Here is a 9,072-nt window from a genome sequence, read left to right as displayed (position 1 = left end):
ATAACAACTCACACGTCTTGGTTTCAAGAATATACAATGGTATCGTCTCACTAATCACTCGTGATAAAACCATGAAGTGATTCAAGTGAGCGTGGGTTTAATTCAATACTTTAATCTTATCAAAGCACTCATGAACTCTGCAGCAAACTTGTGCTATGTCTAAACACTTTAGACAATCTACAGACAGATTCATGACAATCTTCCTTCATACCTACTTCCATCATATGACCGACTGTGGAGGTTCGAATAACCCAGTTATTCTGGAAGTCAAAACATGCAGAGTGAAACGCAATAATAATATTAATCCTATATGGTCCCAAAACTTTTGAGCGTAAATAAAACACTTTTATTTAAACACCATATTGATTACTCATTATTCATTGCTTACTGTTTCAGAAAATCAACTTATTACTTGAATTACAACAATAATTGTCCCATGCTCCAAGCATGCACACTTTGTTTCCTATGGTCCATGCTTTGTGAAATAGATCAATTGAAAACTTTTCCAATGATACTCATTTCACAATTCCTAATCCTCATCGTTAGTGTAAGAACACAAGGTTCTCGCCACTACTAAAATATGTTAGATTCTAACATTTTATGTAATGATCCTTTCGCAAAGTCATAGCACAAACGTCACCAGGACTTGGCCAATGAAATTACAGGGTCTCTATCAGAAATTGTTACAAACAATTCTATATATGTGATGTCTCTCACTCAAAGTACATTCATTTGAACATCCTTTTGCATAAAATTTTCTAATCTAGACATAAATTCTCAATTTCCAACTCCCGATATGGAAACATTTCCATATTTGACATATGGCAACTCATTCTTAATAGAATCTTATCTATTCATAATAATGTCGATTTGGTCCATCCAACACTATACTTCCAACTACGCACAAGCAACAAATCCTTGGCGAACCTTAGATCATCCTTTGATAGTTGTTTGATTATTTTAGCCAAAACCGTTCTAGTCCTTTTTCCTTCTTAATGCGCTAGGCATTTGGAAAATTTTAGAATGGTCAAATATTATAGCGTATGCAATCGATCCTATACCCGAAGCGTATTGGACACGATGCATAATGTCTCACATAAAGACATGATACTTTATCATCCTTCTGCCATAATATTTTATGTGTCATGTTCCCACAATTCGAACTATGAAGAGGGATGCCGTAATCATAATCGAATTTTAAGAATGCACTATGTATCCTTGACTAAATTTATTAACATTTCTCGATCTAAGCTTTAGAATTTTGAAACGAAGTATAATATTCTCTCCCTTAATTATAGCAAAACAACTTTTCAACCTTTGCAACTTTGCAAAGTGAATCTTTGTTTTCTATAATTAATATTGCTAACTTGCAATATTTACCATAATAATCATGCTCCCACTAACATGATGATTATTTTCTTACCAGCATAACAATTATGCTCCCACTAGCTTTGACATGTATTCAGAAAGCAATTGAACTTCCAGAAAACAATGCTTATTGAATTCCTTAAGTTCATATTTCTAATACTTGATGCTTCGATAAGCCTTTATCTAAGCTTTTTAAGCTCATACACCTTTGCCTTAGATAGCTCACATGTGTGTCTAAACAATTCAGAATTTATGTTACTAAGTCCCAGATGTTCAGACTAATTGTCAAATCTCACAATTCGAACTATGAAGAGGGATGCCCTAATCATAATCGAATTTGAGAATACAATTTTCACAATTGTTGTCTTCTTAAAATCTCTCTTAGTGAAAGCATTTCCTCACAATCATTTTCATGAAGGATATAAATCTTATGACACTCAGATTTTATGGTGTATGTGTTCCTATCCATGTGAATTTGTCAAAACGAAGGTTTGCGACAAATCCAAAACCATATGGACTGAACTTGTTCAATCTTGATTTCTTGCCTCATGGTAACACGAGTGCCCACCATGTCTTCCAATTGGTTTAGTAACTCACCCTTACATATCAATGTACTTTCCATTGATCAAGGTGCTTTGTCTTTATGTATTCAAATGAGAACTCATAGAACTCACATACATATTTAGCTTAATTGGAATGGCACAGAAACAAAATAATGTCAACACGATAGGTTATAAACCTCAAGTCGTGCGCTAGTGATGATTAACTAGGTTTACTCTTGATTTGTTCTTGAATCTTTTCAAGACCATTAAGACTCCCACTGACTCCTTGACATATAAGATTCTCTTGTCAAGAAACATTTCTTGACAAACAAATATTCAAGAGTTAGTGCAGCCTTTTGTCAAGTTTAACACTTCACACAATTGGTCCTAGTTGGTCTTTGTCTTATCCAAGACATCACAACTTACCAATTTCAAATGTGCAAGAATAAGAAAACTTTTCCAAATTCCACATTTGACGAGTGTTATAAACCTACTTAAGACTTGTCACTCAAGTCACAATCTTGGAGTATGACTCTGAAGACTTGATATTGGAACGAAGTATGATTGACTTATTGATTTAGCTATTTCCATAATTCTCGATTCCTCTTCTTAGACATACAAATGCACTAAGACTCACTTAGAGGACCAATTGAGAAATAGTTCTTAATCATTAAGACTTATCATAAAACACAATAAAAGGTACTCTCCCTTCTTCTTAGAATAGAGAAACTTTTATCTTTCTGCCTACTTGATTCTTCTTATTCGTTCTGCTATTGATTGAAACTCTTTCAATTAACTCATAATTATACTTAATCTTATAAGTATAACCATATTTACTAAACTTTAGTAAATCATGAAGAATATCTTTATCACTCTTGTGGGGAACTTGATCAACGCACAACCTAGTGTACTCGATCTCCTAGTCCTTCTCTTGACACTTTGTCAAAGAATTAGTCTAATTTCCAAATATGAAGTTTCTCATTCATCACGCAACCAAGTTGTATGATTCCAAGTTTCTGTCCAATTGAAACTTGGGCGATGAGAATCTTCCCTTATTTGGCAAATTCTCGACATTTCCACAAATAACATAATCAAGAATCAATTTCTTCATGATCAGATTCAGCACGCTTCTTCCTTAAGCTTCCTCTCTTTTCTTCGATCCTGCAAAACATCAAAATGTAATCTTATCACATCATGTATCAAGAATCAAAAAATAGGAACTTACAGAGTTAGTTAGTGGATTTTACCTGAAGTAGAGCCATACGTCTTCACTCTCCCATCTCTTAGATCTCTCAGGTAAACAGGGCAACTTCGTCTCCAATGCCCCTTCTCTTGGCAGTAGAAGCAAATGGACTCTTTTGGAATGGCACAAGGAACTATCTCAGAATTTACCTTTTCTGGATTTCCAATGTCACCATTTTCAATGTCCATTGAAGTTTGGGAGTTTGATTCATCAGACAAATTTGCTTCATCAGCACGCCAAATCATTTCTGATTCAGCAGCTATAAGCAAATAGGTCAAATCAATGAGGGCCACGTCATAGTCCATCATATAGTACTCTCTAACGAACTCACTATATGATTCAGGAAGCGACTGAAGAACCCAGTCAACAGCCAACTCACCTGAAATCTCGACACCCAACATCCTTAACCTGTCAATGTGTGACTTTATCTCCAAGACGTGTGCACACACAGGTTTCCCATCTTTGTGTGTACTTGCCAATAGGGCTTGAGTGAGCTTGAACTTTTCAAGCCTTTGAACTTGTGGGTTAGGGAGAATAATTGGAGGAGGTGGAGGAAGTGAAGCATGACTCTCATTTCCTTGATTGTATCGTGGAACGTCATCTTCATTTGGAAGTCTTGTTCCAAGGGACTTGGGAAGACCATTGTAAGATTTAGACATCTACAAAACGGGAGAAAATTCAAGTTGGTTGATAAGAATCCTTGATGTAACACCCAAATGAAACATCAAAGCTAGGATCCAACACAATACTCTACAACCTAGAAGAGGGATGCCGTAATCTAGTTGCAAAATATTTGAAGGTAGGTAAATGATGACTTACCAATTTCCACCATGAAAAACGAAAAGAAATTAAGTTTTAAATGAATTGAAACTCCTAGATCTTTTGAGATTCATTGAACTTTTCAATGGCATGTTTAATCTCGATTATGCCCTTCAAATTTGCGACTGGGATGCAGAGGATCACAAACAGGGTGTGAATAACCATACGAATCTACGTGATGCACTCAATGCTACTATCACCTAATCAATGTGCCGGTTAACCACACACGCTCCATTGATCTATGATAAACATCGAGCCACCCTTCACAACCAATGTCAACCCCAAATTAGTGTGCCGGTTAACCACGCGCGCTCCACTAACGTTTGGCAAGGGTGTGAAGTGTAATTCCATGGGTTAGCATACAATTTCACATTTTGCCTAAAGTAACTAGAATTTGGGAATTTGTAAAGCATGTAGTTACTTTGTACTTCATTATACTTATAATGGAAGGTTTCGTCATATCCTACCCGTTCGGCTAACGACCCTCCACTAGTCAAGAGTGCGGTGGGCAAGAGTGGATACCCATTCAATCGCCATTTTATAGGCAATTTCCTTAAACACCCCTTATAGACCAGCTTCGTGAATGAGGCCTACTAACAGTAAGACTGACTGTTTACTCATACATATATAATATTAGACTTTTTATGTTATATATAGTATAGGGTGTATTTTACACTTTTAAAATACTAGGTGGTCTAATTTAATAAATTATACTTTTAATTTAATTAAATGTAAACCAAAACTTTATGGGTTTATTAAATCTCTTTTAATTATACACCTTAATTAATTAATAAAACCATAAGGGTGTAATTTGAACTTTTCAAAAATTACTAGGGTTTTAATTATATTTAAAATTTTCGAAAATTAAAACCTTTTAATTTTAAAATCTTAAATATTAAAACATCGATTTAATAATTATCCAAAATAAAACAATTAATTTGAATTATCAAATCTTGGAGGATTATCTATTTAAATTAAACAATTAATTTAACCTAATCCCTTTATCCCCTAAAATTCGAAAATTTGGGATGGGATAATTCAAAATCTTTAATTATCATATTTAAACAATTAAGAGATAATTAAAAGATATGGCATTATCTGTAACACCGTAATTTTTCAAACAGATTTTTCATTTTAAAATCGCATACTTTTCATAACAAATTGTATGGAAATCTCGTTTAATCAAATTACAAAACACAACTCCATTAAAAATCCAGGATCCTCAAAACTTCTCTGGTGTGTACAATCAAGCCGGTGCCTTCCCGCGATTCCTGAGAACAACCTGAAACACATAACACATAACACGGTAAGCACGAAGCTTAGTGAGTTCCCCAAAATACCACATATAACACATATTAGCCACTCGAGGCTATAACTCTGTGGGCCCACTGGCCCTAACTCTGTGGACCCTCTGGTCCTAACTCTGTGGACCCTCTGGTCCTAACTTTGTGGACCTTCCGGTCCTAACTCTGTAAACTCTGGAATACACACAGCATAAATCACATAGAAATAATGCAGTGCAACACATCACATACATAGCATACAAGATACTCTGTCACATAACTCTATTTACCACTCAAGGTAAAGTATAGTGAGAAGACTCACCTGACAAGCAGCAAGTAAATACCCTCGCACCGGAAACTCGAACTAGCCTCCGCCTAGCACAAAAGATGAATATCTCTAATCAATACTCTTCACACGACCCCAATAAATGAGGGCTATTCTTCTTTCTCTAACTCTTGAATTGGGTAAAAGACCATTTTACCCCTCCATGGTCTCCATTACTCATGTTGACCAAACCCCAGAGTCAACAGAAGTCAAACTCGAGTCAACAGTCCATGTCTGACCCGACTCGCCGAGTGCACCCTTGCGACTCGTCGAGTCCACTTACTTTCCTCAGAAATCTCGTGACAGTCCAGCTCAGCTCGTCGAGTTGACCCCCAACTCGTTGAGCTATCGCATGCTCAAGCTCATCAGGACAAACCCTCACTGACTCGTCGAGTTAACTCATGGACTCGACGAGTCCCCTCGGTCGATTCCTCATTCAGACGTCCAAAGTCAGATCTCTCATTCCAAACCCTAGATCTAGCCCTTTAAGACACCAGAGACACATAAAGTCTCGACCTTTACGTTCATGCATGGCATAAATGCCTCAAAATGCCAAATCAAGCCCTTCTTAAGGTGTTAAGCACAACAACCCTCATTTGGATGAATAAAGTTGAGACCTTTGGACTCTAGGGACCTCACAAGGTCCAGATCTGAGGACTAGGCTTCTAGCTAATCCATTTTACTCAAAGTCCCAAACCAAAGGTGGTAAAAGCCCTAGAACTCCAAACACATGAGATCTAACCAAAATAATGAGAAAGGTGTAGACTTTTACCTTCCTCAGAAGCTCTGGACGATCTATCACTGGATCCAACTTCCCCCCTCTTGATCCTTGCTTGATCTCCTTCTCTTCTTCTCAAATGATGCACTAAAAATCCCAAGATAGCTTCTCTCTCACTTTCTAGCTCAAATGACCTTTAGGGTTTGCTTCCAGGGAAATGGTGGCCGCAAATGAGGCTATAAGTGCCTTTAAATAGGTCCCAAACCCCGGAAATTAGGGTTTCTCTAATCAGTGCCTACTCGGCGAGTCCCTCTCCTCGGACTCGTCGAGTCCACTCATTAAATCCACGGGAGAAACCCGACTCGACTCGGCGAGTTGGACCCTCAACTAGTCGAGTCCCTCCTTTAATAACAAGATTAACCTACACCATAATACCTCTAAAAATCCGGATGTTACATTATCCAAATCCCTAAAATTTAGGATCTTATCTTTGGGAAGGAGGCAATTTCGAAATCCTAGTGTTGGATAACCCTAGAATTCGAAATCTTGGAGGCTAAGGAAAGGATTTGGGAAACCCTAACCAAATTTCGAAATTTAGGGTTTATGAACCCTAATTTCGAAAATCATGCCTTTAGGGTTTATTGGCTATAAACCCTAATATGTCAAATTCATACTTTTGTATAGAAAACTAATTGAAAACAAAAACCAATGGCTCTGATACCACTGTTGGGTTTTGTACAAACAATCCTATGTGTGCATGCAACCCTAGAGTTGGATCTATGTTTTCACTATTAGTTATACAACTTTATGAACGCAAAAAGAAACCTGTCATGCTACTACTATTTTCGAAATCCACATAGAAGAATAGATTACATACCTTTTGTTGTTATATAGTAATAACAACTAGTTCCTTGAATCTCCTTAGCTTTGAAAGCAAGTACCACAAGTGTAGTACCTCTAATGGAGTCACAAACACCACTAAGCAACAAGGATGAAGAATGAAGAGAGAGTAGACACCAAAAACGGCTGGAAACCCTAATCCCAGTATTAGCCATGTTTTTGGTGCCTAAGGGTTCCTTATATACTTAGGCTATTAGGGTTTTGCACTTAGGAAACCCTAATTTGACTGCTTAGGCCCTAAGCAGCCCATGGACCCCTTTAGAATATCCCTTGGACGAATTCCTTATGGGCTTCCCATAGAATTCGTCCAACCTATATTATTAGGTGATCCATATCCCAATTGCAATTATCTTATAATTACAAATTCAGTCCCCTTAAGTTTAATTAATCTCTTTTAGCCACAAAATCAATTCTTAATTAATTCTTGACTAATATTAATTAAACAATATGATTTCTCCTTTAACATATTATTCTCATAATATATTAATAAATCATAATTAAACCTTTCTCTTCTTAATTCATCCTACATATTGCTATGGTGAAGGCAACCCAAAAGGACCATGCTCACAATCGGGTCAAGTACATACCAAAATAGTTATGGACTTAGACACTAATCCAACAATTAGGACCTTAAAATAATTATTTGGGCTATTATTATGAGTTATATAAGAGTGTTGTTTAACGCTTATATAATATTAATAATAGCTAGACTATTAATTAGTCGCGGTTAACGTTAGACTAAACCCTAGTGGTATTGATTCTAGGTTTTGTCAAGGGAAAATTGTTTTGAGATAACGAAGCGTTGTCCGAGTTCGGAATCACCACCTTAACAGGTGAGTGCATAGTTACTTTCATCTTACACATAGATATGAAGTATTTTATATAAATTACGTGCTACGTGTGCATATTATCTGTATACTTGCTATCTATGCTGGATGAACGATTTTATACATGTTTTTAATGATTTAAACTATATATGTATTTTATATCTACAAAATGTGATGGGTAAAACATGGGTAGATGTAATAGTTGTTGTGTGACAAAATAAAATAATGAGAGGCCTCGTTATAGATGTTATTGATGATCCAATCATCTAGCGGAGTATAGATGACGACCACAGACTATTCTAGATAGTCCAGTGGAACGCTAGTAGGCTCGCAACCTGTAGGTGTTTATTTGAACTGTGTGCTCACCAGCAGTACTCCATCCCCCACATGGTTGCCTTATTGGACATGAATTGCTGAGGAACCCCCGAAGCATGTGTTGTCACCCCGATGAAAGTCCTTAGACTAGGTCCCTTGTGTTAGATGTTTTAGGGACGTAAAGTGAGGATAACGGGAAGGGGTAATCGGGTTTGATTGGTTTGATAAAGTTAATAAACTTATTTATTGTGGGTTGAAAACCCTATGTGCTCACCAGGCTCCCAAGCCTGACCCACTCAGTTTCTTGTATTACAGGTAGTGGCGCATGAGCATAGATGTTTGGATGAGAGATAAGGGATTATAGGCATGTAAATACAAAGTAATGTAGTAAGGCTTATGTTGTACTGTTTATGCTTTTGACCTGTATCGAACATGACATCCCGAGTCTTTTAATGAAATTCATTTCTACGGAAATGCTTTGATAAATCTTTATCATATTTCGTTTTGGGAATAAATTCCGCAACTCTTTTATTTAAAATGTTACTCTGATTTTTAAACAAAGCATAAACAAATCGGTCTTTTCTGGCCGTGAAAATGAGGATGTCACAAAAAATATTTAACTCTCTTAGGTATTTCACCAAACACTTGTAAAATGTCATCAAATATAATTTGGTAACCTTTTTAATTCAAAGTTTCACACGAAATCTTCTTGCATATAAACCAATATAAAAA

The sequence above is a fragment of the Lactuca virosa genome, chromosome 9 (genome assembly GCF_052849685.1).
Source record: "Lactuca virosa cultivar CGN04683 chromosome 9, Lactuca_virosa_CGN04683_v6, whole genome shotgun sequence".
In the NCBI taxonomy this organism is placed as follows: domain Eukaryota; kingdom Viridiplantae; phylum Streptophyta; class Magnoliopsida; order Asterales; family Asteraceae; genus Lactuca; species Lactuca virosa.
This window is presented reverse-complemented; position numbering follows the sequence as displayed.